The sequence below is a fragment of the Amblyomma maculatum genome, chromosome 2 (assembly GCF_055883805.1).
Source record: "Amblyomma maculatum isolate TAMU_Amacu chromosome 2, ASM5588380v1, whole genome shotgun sequence".
Taxonomy (NCBI): domain Eukaryota; kingdom Metazoa; phylum Arthropoda; class Arachnida; order Ixodida; family Ixodidae; genus Amblyomma; species Amblyomma maculatum.
Window position 1 is genome coordinate 36,975,451 of NC_139345.1, and position 8,848 is coordinate 36,984,298.

An 8,848-nucleotide genomic window follows, 5' to 3' on the forward strand; every position below is an offset into this window, starting at 1 on the left:
ACTGTGACGTCATTCCACTGCCAAAACGTGTTTATTTATTCAATACTGCCAGCCTTGGTACGCCCGCGCATAAAGAGCAGTGCAAAATAAAAATAAATGAAATTAACATTTTGCCCACTATTTCAAAAAAGAAGCGAGCATGCGGGTGCACACGTATGGAATTAAACGTAAATATTGGAAATAAGATACGGAAAGTGCATTGCGGCAGAACTTCAGATAATAAAAATACTCATAAAAGACTAGTTTGGCATCGGAGGTCAATAGTCTTTTTAATGGAAGTTGATTCTGCCGTCTATTTCTAGAGGAAAAAAAAAAGAATATTTGCGGCGAACAGAAAAATGGTCGAGAGGGGATGCAAACCTTTGCGCTATGGGTCAAGAGCCGGGTACGCTACCCATTGAATACTGATGAACTTTAGTGCATTCGTTCAGGGGCTTCATGACACCACCTCAAATCACATACTTATGGCCACGATTAAAAAGCTGGGTGACACTTAAGCTCAAGTTTTAAATGGTCACTGACCACACTAAGTTCGAAAATGTGTACCTGGTCGTTGTGGGGAGCCACCTACAAAACGAGCTGCCGCAAACACTTTTCAATAATAGTAGAGTTACAGCCATCAAAATAAATCTACAATGCGTTGCCTCCCTCCTTCTATTCCGTTTCCAAAAACGTTCTCTCTCCTGCATTGTCGAGTAGCCTCCGCAACGAAGTTAGTCCTCCTCCGACTTTGTCTGGAGGCGTGCAGTCTAGTGGAGCACATCAGATGCCGACGTAATGTAATGGCCCCGCCTTGGCAGGTATTTTTTGAAGCGAAAGTTTCACTGCGTCATGTATCAGCCAAAGTCGACCTGTCTGGCCGCTTGACCTTGGTGTGAACGTGACCTGATGAAGTGTAGGTGTCCGCCATTCCGTGGTGTAGATTTAAAAGTATACTGCGCCTTTCTTTCCAAGAAATCTAACTTAAAGCAAAATGTAATATATATATATATATATATATATATATATATATATATATATATATATATATATATATATATATATATATATATATATATATATATATATATATATATATATATATATATATATATATATATATATATATATATATATATATATATATATCGCGTATTGACTAGGTGCTGTTAGTGTCTATCGCGGCTACTCTCAAGGCAAATCTTGAGGGCCTCCCAAATTTAAAACACTCATAACCATGCTCAACACAGCTTTCGCTCGTATCACTAGGTTCAAGGCATGCTTAAACTCCCACAATTTTTTTCTTGCTTTGTACTACACGAGAATTTCCGGGATGCAGATGCAGGAGGAGACTCCCAGTCCAGAAAAAAGTTTTTGGCGGCATGCTCATCCGGCCCCTCATCTGGCTGCCTGAGCTCAACAGCCCTCAGAACATTCTAAAGCGTACATGGACTATAAAAAAGAAACCGAACGTATTATTTTCGTGTGGTTGTATGCGTGTGCGAAAACGAAAGGCGCGACGGAAAAACGCGCCCGAGCTGAGCACGCGCTTCACCCATCAGTAAGAGAGATGGACCAATTGGATGGCTCCTTGTTGATACGTCATAGCCATGGTTCGACGGGGCAGCTTAGAGGACGAGGAGATTGTCTTTCTTAAAGGGGGTGCGAGAAAGCTTTGATTTCTGTTTCTATGCTTCCCGGTGTGCGAATGACTATAGTATTTTGCATAGACTATCTGCGATACCTCATCGAAGCACTGGGCTTTTTTGTTGTTTAATATATCCAGACCCTAGTCAGATGGTCTTTAAGGGTATGTGAGGAGCGTTAATATCTTCCGTCGGCGGGTACCATTCATTTTGGTGAGTACATGCACTTTGCTACTCATTTATTCACCAATCCCTTAACATGGGTCCCTATAATCTCACACATACTCATTACCATACAGTTCCTACATTATCTAAAATACCATCCGACATAAACATATAGCCCTGTTTAAATCAAGCCGTAAACAAACGTACAAGTATCTGAGTGTATATGCATATAGCGTGCCTGGCTCAGTTTCTAGAGGTCCTGGACGGTTCGATTCCCATCTCAGATGAGCTGTCTTATTTGACTGCTGCTGTCAACTCGCCCATTTTACGCAGTCTCGTGACGTCACAAAGCCTGCTGACCAACCTGTGTTCAGTCTATAGCCACCTGCCAACTGTCGCTTGCCTGAGGAATCCAAAAAAAAAAAACGGATTTCCCGGAGAAGGCAGGCTAAAAATAAAGATAAAGACGTACAAGATAAAAAAAAATATAATAAATTATAAGAAGTGTCTGTATCTTCGAAGTGATATCCAAGACGACCCGTAGCCGTTTGGGATCCTTTAGCGCTATCGCATCATGCTTTTAAGGCGCAGCTTAAGAGTTGTCTTCCAGATATACTCGCTATTTGCTCTCCATATTTGTACTCTTATGTCCTCACTATACCACACATGATTAACTCCCGTAGGTAGTTCCCATGGCAGTCAGCCTCTTGTTGCGTCTTTTTAGTGCGAAAGCACTTCTACCTTATCGATCGAGGTTTCGCGGATGCCAAGAAGAACACTGGTCTTCAGCTGGAATCAGTGAGGAAATGGGTAGGTGTGGCAAATCAAAAATCGATGCATAATTTACCATAGCCATGCAACATATGAATGACAATGCATAGTGTAAGAAATCTGGCAGGTATAGGACACGCTATGGCTCATCCGAAGTTTGACCTTGAATGACCTTGACCGAATTTGAGTCTTTGTGAGTCTGGTTGCACTCGGGTTCTGAAGAATTGGCTTGAACCATGACCAAAATTGGATTAGGACATTCTCGCCCTGCCTTGGCCCACTCCAAAAATATACTTGTGTCACAAAAATGATCGACTTGGCCCACCTCCACAATATGGGCGGCCCACCCTCACAATTGACTCAGGCCAATTCGACAAGTAAATTTACCCACGTTCGAAACCCACTTTACCCGTCCCCAAAATTAGGTCGGAAAGTCATGAAATTTTGTTGGAAATTCGAGATATGAACGCTTCGATCGATACTACGCTGGGTGACAGAGTCAAACTGACGATCCTATTTTGCAGTCACGATGGCATTTTCATTCCACGATAACCACGCCGAGAGCGATTTCACTATAGCGTTGTGTATAACGAATGAGCTCTGCTCGGGACGTACTAGTGCCCCCAAAATAAGACGCAGCACACGAGTGAACAAAATTTCGTTTCGCGGCGCGCCCTGCCAACAGATGCGCATGTGTGTAGCTTGATTGCGTGTGGACCACCCGGATGTTCAGCTTGACACTTTCGGTCTTCGCCTCATCAGTAGCCCGGACAAAGGAGACCGCTTTTTCCACAGACCCGTGCACCGTTTTATTCTACAACTAGCAGCGATATGAAAGAGAACACATTACAAACGTTCATTTACCGCAACTCTATAAGAATGATGAGAAGCAGTTTCTTCAGCAGTAATCCTCAGCCGGAATGACGCCTATAATACATATACGTTTTGGAGTGGTACGGAAATACCAAAATTTATCTTAGTGGGCAAATTGAATGCTGCTTTCGTATTTATTGCATCTGCATGTGAGTATAAGAGCGAATTTAGAAAGTTTACAGCGAAGGGATGCTTGCTGGCCGGAAAAAAGGCGAGACTCCTGCGCTTCCATCCCCCTTCGCAGCATCCCCGAATGTTTGGCGCTGTGCTCGCGCGTCTGCGTGCTGAGCCGCGGTGCGAGCACCTGGGTGGGATCGGTGCCTGACCTGCGCAACACCTTCTTCATGGGCATGGTGGTCACGGTGACCATGTGCTCGCAGGAGAAGCCTGCCGTGCTGGCCACCTTTCTGCACCGCGTCAACGAAATATTCGAGGGCGAGGCGCAGGTGGTCAGCCAGAAAAAGGTACTATTAATCTCCTCCCCGCACCGTTCGCCATAATGACGCCGAAGTATTTATGTTCGTTGACAGTCTTGAGTGAAAAGCTGCCATAGTCGTAAGGAAAAATAAGTTTAGGTTTCTTTTTTGTTGCAGTCATGGTGACTGTTTTGTCGAAGTTTAGTGACATCTGCCGCTTCTCACGCCATTCGGCTATTGTTCGTAAATTGTTGTTTAGGCTAATTTAACTTTTAGAAGAATGGCTGATTGGGCGAGCTGGTGAACCATGACGGACAGTATATAAGCGAGCAACATAAACGTGACAAAGAGAAGAAGAGGACAACAACGCTGCCGTCGTTGTCCTCTTCTCCTCTTTATTACGTTTTTTTTTTTGCGCGCTTTTATTATCGTCCGTAATTTGATCTCGATTTTTTATATCTCTGTACAGAACACAATCATCTGCGAACAGCCTCAGATTTGCTTCTGTCTGATTTGCAATGCCATTTATAAATAAGAGCAACAGAACTTGGGCTTGTAGAGAGCCCTGCAGTACACCAGTGACCGGTTGTGCGTGAGTGTATGCTATGGACAGTCAACAACCGCTTGCAAGCAAGGCTGCACACGGCGGACCTCGCAAATGCGCCGAAATTGAAATGGCAAACTGACAACGTAGAGGATCACAAGGTCGGAAGAATGCGATCAGACATGCTTGTCAGCAAAGCTCGCGTTGCTAACAAAGCTGGCTCGTTGTGTCAGCTCGAACATCGCATTCGCAGCTACATTTCGGCCCCAAAGAGTAATGTTATAGTATTCCCGCACGTAAGCAGTCTTATGTGTATCTGCTGAAATGCCCACTATAATCTCATTAGCACGTCTTCTTACCTACAGTTCTCGTACAGTTAGGAGTGATGATACCCCCGTGAGTAAAGCAGTGTTCGTCATTGCTTGCACTTCCCTGGGTGGTCAATAAAGATGGCGCTAGTCTAGAAATCATGTAAGAGTGTGGGGTTAGTATGAAAAGTCCATTAAACATTATTTGCTAGGTTATACCTACCCATATGTCAATGCCGCAAAGTTAATATCCTTGAGGCGCTAGGGTTCAGGATCACGAATGTAATGCAACGAAGGTAACGTAAAAAGGAGAGGTTTTCGCTTGTCAAGTACGTTGTGGAATAAAGGTCATTGCAATTTGCATTTAAAAAACGGATGAATCCCATGATAACGCTTGTTAGGGCTAAGAAGGTTTTATACATAGGAGCTAAGAAGTCTGAGCCTGGTAGCGCTTAATGCCATTTTCCTGGTCACCCAGCTACTCTTCCCTAGAAGAGAGAGAGAGAGAGAGAGATGGGCGGGTGTGCGCTGTCAGCTTTCATCCAGTTATCGATCTAAAAAAAGCTGGAGTCATCTTAATTAGAGCATTATCTAGTATTGGAGAATACTGCGCAGCGTTTAAATACCCTGTTTTCTCGCAGAACGTGATCCGCTTCAAGATCCGCGACCCGCTGTACCCGATGAGATTGCTGAAGCCGAAACTGGTTGAGCTGCGGAATGTGGGAGTCGTGTCCCTTGTCGGCTACGGACACGTGGCCCTGCACAAACTCTTCGGCGTAGAGGAGCCCAATTAAGGGGCGTGAGGCCCCACACCTCCAGCAGAGGAGCCGTAAAGCGCGCTTGCTCAACATTTTTTCTGGCGATGCTACATTGTGGTCGCTTGGCGACCATTAGAGGGTACTGGCGTGGAGGCTCCTGGATGGGCCTCTGCACGAAGGTTGCCCTTTTGTCATTTGTGTAAATTATACGGTCACTGTATGGGGACTAAGCATTGAAGTATAACTTTACCACAAAATGGTTATCGGCGCTTCCTTTCACGCTGGTTAAATCCCTTTTAGTGTTATATATGTGTATAAGTTACTTATTGATGAGCTCGTATATTTCAAGCATTTGTATGTTTCGCCACAGACCCAATTCACAGAAAGTGCTAGCAGATAACCATTGCCACAACAAAATTGTCAGCGCTTTTGACTTCGGCCGTATAAGATTTAACTGGCATACTTTTTGTTTAAACCTTGCGTCATTTCCGCACTCATAAAATTGCTCGGCCTTCAGTACAAATTCGTACAGGTTTGAAGCTTTCACCCCCCCCCCCCCCCCCCCCCCTCATTTTCAGAATTTCTATTCCAGATTTTTCATGTTCTAGTAATGTTTAATTTGTTTTCAAGGTTTCTTCTAAAAATTGTCAATAATACTAGATGATATCAAGAGTTTGTAAGCAATCCTTTTGAGATAAGATTTCCAGCGTGAAAGGCGCGAAGAAAACGACACAATACGGGACACAAAGCTATAGTGGTGTCTCCTGCATTTTGGTTCTCACGCTTTTCGCCCCGATAACAGCCAGAAACTCGCTCAGTAGTGCACTGTTTTAAAATACGCTGCAGCAAAAGAAACGCAGGTGCTCAATACATGTTCTTGTGCAATGCAACCTAGCCGCCATGTGTTAGCTAAATGAATTAACCGAACAAATTGGGTTAACGCAAAACGCGCTAAATATAGCATACATAGAAATGAACGGTGGTAAAAGTGCCGAGTTTGTCATACCTTGTTTCCTCCACTTCACCACGAAAATTCTTGTCTTGGTAAAATACTTCTAGGTGAGCAGAAATGTGTCATTAGAGTAACAAAAAAATACTCCTACTTAGTGTGCACTTAGGCCTAGAGATGGCATACCCCGTTCCTCCCACCACTTCATCATCCCACTTCCCCCAAATGCGTTGACGTGCACACTGCACAATACAAATATGTTTGCCGTCAACATAGTTGAAGCTGCGCATGAACTTTCGGTTGCCTAATTTTATTTTTCGCAAATGTTCGGACTCTATTCATGCCAGTATTTCAAATAGCATTACCATGGTTTCATGTATTTGACAATTTTTTTATCTTGCCGACGGTGCTCTTGAACCAATATCGTCTGTCCACTTCTCCCATTGTCCTTATTTGCCTGGCCTTCTCCGGCTGCTATTAGTGTTTTGTATAAAAAGCATACGCCGAGATGCACGCCAATAAACAAAAAGCAAGAAAATTCTTACTGTTTTGCGATCCCAGGCCAAATGCCGAGCTTCAAACGATTAGCGACTGGATCCAGAAAATTTGGTGCGACTTTTTATGCTTAATATACCTTGGATGCACTGGGATGATTGTGTTCCCTCTTATGTTTTCGCCGTCAGTTTTGTGTCTTCATGGTGCGCAAAGAGTGCATCGCTATAATTCTCACTGACGCCAAGATCGTGCAGTACACAATCTGTGCGTAGACACTTGTTCTCAAACTAAAAGTGCAATTACGTCGCACATGTGGCAAAACTGACACAGACACTGCACGTCATCGCTGAAATGCGCAAAGGTTTATTGTCGCGTGATAGGATTTGCAAAAGATGGAGTAAAGAAACAGGGACGCGAGACAACGAGACTGCAGAGGAGGCAAACACGGACACACCACGCGAACACGCTGGAATGTGTGAGAACAAACGTGACGGGCACTCCGCCTGCACGCGACAGATGATGCGTGACTCTTGACACTTGAGCAATTCATTCCACAGGGGGGAAAAAATGGCGCGAGAAGAAACACAGAGCAGGAGATGCAGAGTCAACGTCAAGAGGAACACTTCTGTGGCGTAGATTTTTTAAAACTGGTTCAGACGGAACAGCCCGAGAGCACAAATACACACGACCGTATGAAAACCGTGTCTATCGTCAAGCAGCATGACTTTTCGTGAAAGCTCTGGATGGGAGTCTACATGGATAAAGAACACGAGAATGATAGCGCAGAATGAGATCGCAAGAGCAGGCTCAGGGGACTAGAATTGTATAACAGGTGCAAACTGAGCTGCTGGGTTGAATATTTATCACATCTATACTACGTTATTAGTTGCCAGCTAGTCATAGCAAAGTTGCGCGATTAAGCTGTTTGTCTGGCCGATTCCTTATCTGTTAGTTTATAGAGACAGTGTCAGTGTGCTTCTCAGCAGAAAGTACTTAAAATTTTTTTATTACTATCCGCCATTTTGAGCATGCTGACGTGCCTGAAATTGCATCGCCTAATTTTGTGCATCAACCGTTGGTACTGATTTCATACTTTCTTTGAAAACAACTGTCATTGAGGGAAAAAAATTAACGGTAATATCGAGTGCTTGTTCGCAGTGCCGTTCAAGAGGGCTGTATTTATTTTAAACAAGCGGCCTGTTATTAAAAATATCTCTACACCCTTCCTCCTCCCTATCTCCTACCAGATTTGTTAGCTAGCGCGTTGCATAATACGCGTATCTTAACATAACGCAATGCAGCCCAACATAGTAAGGCACACGATATTACTATTCAGCTACCGCGTCTTCACTTAGCTTCAAATCGAACCACGGTTGACTTTTTTGTGGTGTGATGTGTGCCTATTTACCGTTTGTATTGCGATGGAACGAGCTACGAACGAACAGCATCGAGCGACACATCCCTTTTCAAAATGACCACGCCAGTGGGCTGGCGACCCCAGGTTTACGTCCTAGTACACATACGACAGAGAAAGAAAAAATGAAAATGAAAGGGCAGGGTACTGCGGAACTTAAGCTCTACTTTTAAGGCATGACACGGCAGCGTTAACTGCTTCCGTCCACGGCTCCCATTGCGTGTCCTCGTTCGCCTTCAAACACGTTTTACCCTGCTCATTAATCCCTTAATTTTAACCTGTATTATCAGCACATAGTCTTTAGCATACAGTCGTAACCAACCATACTGTTTGAAATGCCACCCGACATAGATATAAAATTCCCCTTAACAAGACTATGCGAATATGCCGGCGTGGCATAGGAGAAGCTACGTGACTCAAAATGCAAGGGTCTTGGAGGGCTCATTCCTGTCACTCAAGAAAAGACAGACCAGAGTTGTCAGCTCTTGTCAAATTGGCCAGGTCACGTGGTCGCGTGACGTCATACAACC